Below are 5045 nucleotides of genomic sequence, written 5' to 3' on the forward strand. Positions count from 1 at the left end.
TCTTATCATCTGATTGTGGGTGTATCTCTCTATTAGTTTTATTGGATCTTAGTGCTGCGTTTGACACAATTGACCACAGCATTCTTTTGCATAGACTTGAACACTTTGTTGGCATCAGTGGAAGTGCATTAGCATGGTTTAAATCGTACTTATATGACCGCCATCAGTTCGTAGCAGTGAATAAAGATGTATCATATCGATCACAAGTGCAGTATGGAGTACCTCAAGGCTCAGTACTAGGGCCGCTACTCTTCACGCTTTATATGTTACCCTTGGGAGATATCATCAGGAAACATGGTGTTAGCTTTCACTGTTATGCTGATGATACTCAGCTCTATATTTCCTCGCAGCCCGGTGAAACACACCAATTTGAAAAACTAATGGAATGCATAGTCGATATAAAAAATTGGATGACGAGTAATTTCTTACTGTTAAATTCAGAAAAAACAGAGGTGTTAATATATTATAATAATAATAATAATAACAACAAAAATTAAAAAAATAAAATAAAACGTCGAGCCATCTGTTGAGTGCCAGATCAGATTATTGAAAAAAGGGGCAGGAAATTATAAGACTGTGTCTTCTTCATGCTCCTATTCAGCATTAAATGTTTTTTGTTGTTGTTGTTGTTGTTGTTGTTGTTGTGGATGTGATTCTTTTTATGTTGTGTCTGTAATAACTTCATGGCTGAATAAAAAAAAAAAAGAACTTAAACTTGAATAACCTACATAACATTGTTCGGGAGGCAGACACACTTGCAGTTTAAATCTAGATTAAAGACCCATCTCTTTAACCTGGCTTACACATAACATACTAATATGCTTTTAATATCCAAATCCGTTAAAGGATTTTTAGGCTGCATTAATTAGGTAAACCGCCCACCCAGCACCAGACGTCATTTGGACGTCGTTTTCTGGTCTAGATCAAGTCGGCCTGTCATGGCCATCTTTTAGACCAAAAAGCGTTGAAAACTGGTCTTCATTTGGTCCGTCGGATTTGGTCCAAATTAAGCCCAAAAAGCGACGTTGAAAATTGGTCTAAGATTGGTCCGTCGGATTTGGTCCAAATTAAGCCCAAAAAGCGACATTTAACGTTTTTTTTTTTTTAATTTAGCCCAAAATAGATGTAAATGGGCTTTAGCCCAAATTTAGCAGAAAAAAACTTTTATTTCGCACCACAAAGCCATTAACATAAATTAGTGAAGAAATATATTAGACATCATGTCTGAAGCAATGTTAAATATATTTAAATATATTTTGAAAACACTTGATGGTCACGCGCTGTACTGGAGTCACCATGGAAACGGGGCTCAGCTCAACCGTCAAGCAGCTGAACAGACGCTGTCTCTCATGGTTGTTTTCACTAATTTCAGGTAAGTTTAATCCCTAAATTACACAAATGTTACATAAAAGTGTCCCTGAAACTTTCTTTCATGTAAATGACACGCTTTCGTTGAAAATGTACTTTATAGAAATGGTCAGTGTCTTCAGAAAAAGTCCGTTAGCATCTCAACTGTAATGCTAACTACAAGAGGTAACTTTATGTGCATTTTTCACAATATATTTCACCTACATGAGCATGAATCTGTAATTTTCCTATATATGTGTGTATTTATATAATATTTTCATAATATGTGTGTGTGTGTGTGTGTTTGTTTGTTTGCCTGTTAGTTATTTTGATGTCCACACTGTAAGAGTATTAATCGGTTAGTAAACCCCTTTTTTGTATAACGTTATTCTGTAAATTAATTATTTTCTGCATTTCACCTCTGCTATAGTTTATTTATAATAAACATGGCATTGTATAATAAATATGGTTGGCTTAGACAGATTGACAGAATGACAATGTTTATGTTCTAGATTCTTCCATGCTGATGGCCATGCCTGTATCCAGCTGAAGAACATTTTTAGACATTATGAAACATATAACTAGTAAGTAATACCTCAAACATACACTATTATTCAAACGTTTAAGGGTCAGATTTATCATGTATTTACATTGACATTTATTCATTTAGCAGGCTCTTTTATCCAAAGCGACTTACAGATGAAGACAGTAGAAGCAATCAAAAACAACAAAAAGAGCAATGATATATAAGTGCTATAACAAGTCTCAGTTAGGTTAACATAGTACACATAGCATGGGAATTTAAATAATATAATAAATAAAGAGAAAACAGATAGAATAAAAAAAAAAAAAAAAAAGAGTAGAACAAGCTACCCAGACAGCACATGTACGTCTGGCCGACGTCGGCCCAATATCGAAACGTCGGCCTCTATACCTAAAACATCTATAAAACATCGGCCTGGCGGAGGCCGATATAATTTGGTCAGTGCTCTGTTCTCCAGCTCATCAATCGTCGGCCCTGAGTTGGTTCACGACCGCGGGCCGATGCCGCGCTTATCTGTGTGCGCGTGCCCAGTTATTCATCTCTTTTAGCCACCCAAAGAGAGAGAAGAGGATAATCCCAGCGACATCTGTGGCTCTGAGGTAACGTTACGATTTCACTTCAGCTCAATTAGACAAAAAATACTACTTTGTTAATTCTGTGACACTGAAAAGGTACTAGTAAGGCACACGGAGTGTTTTATACAGTCTATGGGCAGCTGAAGAGACTGGCTCATTTTCAAATAATGTTACCGTTAACTTTTTGAGCCAACGGTCACGGTAGCGATTTTTTTTTTTAAATGAATGTTAACGCCTTAATGCGTTTTCAGAAGTTTCTCGGAGGGAAAATGTAAAAGAGGATAATTAAAGAGAAGTCCTGACTGCTTTTTCACTGTGTTTTTCACTCTTTTACAGGCTTCCAGAAATAATCCGGTGAAATAATATGGTGAGCTATTGTTGCTGTTGCTTCTGAACTACAAAATGATTTTTAAATTAATTATTGAATGATTATTGAATGAGACTGTACATTATAAATGTAATGGCTTTAACTCTAGATGTTTGTTTGTGTGAATAGAGCTCGGGCATAGACGTCATGTAATGGTGCATTGTGGGTAACGACGGCCATTTTTGAGGCATCGCAAAGCAGGTTTGTAATAAGATAATAGCCAGTCTCCAGAAAAAGTTATAGAATGTGACAAAAAAAGTTGCCTATACCTATACGGACAAACTTAATAATGAAGCCAAACAACGCTACTTAAAAAAAAGAGGTTGTAGGCGGAATCGATCCCTATGAACACATGAAAGTTTACCAAGCCTCAGTTTCCCTGATAATTTCTCCTACCGGGTCTGTGGAGTGAGCGCTTACACCTCCGATCAATTTAAAAATGTCACTTTCACTTTTTAAAAAGTCACTGGAGGCTCACCTGCAGATCACAAATGGATCTGCAAATTAAACGTGGAGAAAACAATCTTTCTCACTAAGGAAATGTTAACATTAACCAAGCATCAGTGGTGACACACACACACACTTATCAGATTCTGCGAGCTATGAAGCTTGTCTATGCGGGTTTGTTACACTTCAGGAGTAATTACTCACCTATCATACTTGCAAAAATCCAGTTTTCCTCCGGTAGTTCTGTAATCCGGTATAATATTGACGAACATTCACCTCAGACACAACCCACCATTCACCAAAACAAGACGCTTAACTTCCTATTTTGAAGTTCGTTCCAGTTTTATTTATTTTTTTAAACAAGTTGTTCAAATTTGTTAAATACAGTCAGCACAAAAATATCAAAAAGCAAATTAAGTTCAGGATTGGGTCAAAAGAAAATGTTTAAACAAAAAATACAGACACTAAACTGACTCCCTTACTGGCCAAAAACTAGAGAAAGCGTAATGTGTTTGTGTCTGAGTTTGTGTGTGTGTATGTGAGAGAGAGAGAGAGATAGAGACCATACACAACATGTCTCACCATAACTATGTATTATAATATTATCGAAGGTGATGGTTTCCCTCCGTACAGTGGCGACCCAAGCCATCTGACGCCTCTTGGTGATTTCAGACACCTTGTGTTTTTTTTCCAAGTAGGAAAATGTTGAAAACTAATATGATTCACGAGGCGTTTACCCTGTCGATCATGAAACCGATTACAGCAGTTCACAATACAGCAATACTGAACCATTTCCCAAAAAAATAATCAAAATTAATGACCAAATGACCAACGTTACCTAATGCCTACTATACAGTACATCTACTTCTGTACCGCGACTCCCACAATGCATTGCGACGTGACGCAACGATCCCGACCTCTATACTGTGTGTGCGTTGAGTCCTGCGCGAGCGGGGAGCAGAGTTGCCATGGAAACGGGGCGTCAACACAAAAACGTTACTGGCAAACAGTAATCTCCGTCTCTCGCTGCGGTTTACACTGTTTTAGGTAAGTTTAGTCGCTAAAACCACACAAATATTACATACAAATGTTCCTGACACGTTTCTAGCTTGTTTTTGACATGTTTCAATTAAATTTATTTTATAGAAATGGTTTAGTGTCTTCGGAAAAGTCCGTTAGCATTTTAGCAGTTTTCAGGTGGGCTAACTCTATAGATTTAGCTCTTGTTGATGAAACTCTGGGCTTTTAATCAAATCTTCGTGTGTGTATGAGATATTTTGATGGCACTTTGAATGTTTTGCTGGTGATTTGTCAGTATGTTATTGGAAAAGGCTGATTTACTGAATCGATGACGTCACTTGAGAGTGTAATCGGCTGAAATCAAGTTCACATGAGTTTTGATATTTCATGATAAACAGATATTAATACAAATTGTTCTGTGATTTCAGGAGGACAGAAAGAAACTCTACAGAACAGAAGTGAAGCTCCGAGATTTCAACATTTCTGAAGGGAGATACTGACTTAGAAATACAGGTGACCTGAAGAAGCTCATGAAATACATTAATATGCCTTTTTTCCGAATATATTTCACCAATTTTAAGAAGTCCCTGACATCATAACGTTAGTCACACTCAACCTAAAACTAAAAATAGTTATTTTAAGATTATATTATTAGTAGTAGAATATGTATATTACATACATTGCTCAGCATAAATGAGTACACCCCACTACATTTGTCAGAAAACATTTAGTTTCCTTTCAGAAT

General features: G+C 36.6%; 1 long non-coding RNA gene across 1 annotated transcript; it reads left to right on the forward strand.

Annotated features, from left to right (window-relative positions):
* The first annotated feature begins 1240 nt into the window (after positions 1–1240).
* LOC113094357 (uncharacterized) lies at positions 1241–2067 on the forward strand. The gene is made up of 4 exons (XR_003288062.1): positions 1241–1372; positions 1472–1533; positions 1671–1705; positions 1860–2067. It is a non-coding gene; the product is annotated as an uncharacterized LOC113094357 (long non-coding RNA).
* Positions 2068–5045: the final 2978 nt, after the last annotated feature.

This window comes from Carassius auratus, unplaced genomic scaffold, assembly GCF_003368295.1.
Source record: "Carassius auratus strain Wakin unplaced genomic scaffold, ASM336829v1 scaf_tig00215374, whole genome shotgun sequence".
NCBI classification, from domain to species: domain Eukaryota; kingdom Metazoa; phylum Chordata; class Actinopteri; order Cypriniformes; family Cyprinidae; genus Carassius; species Carassius auratus.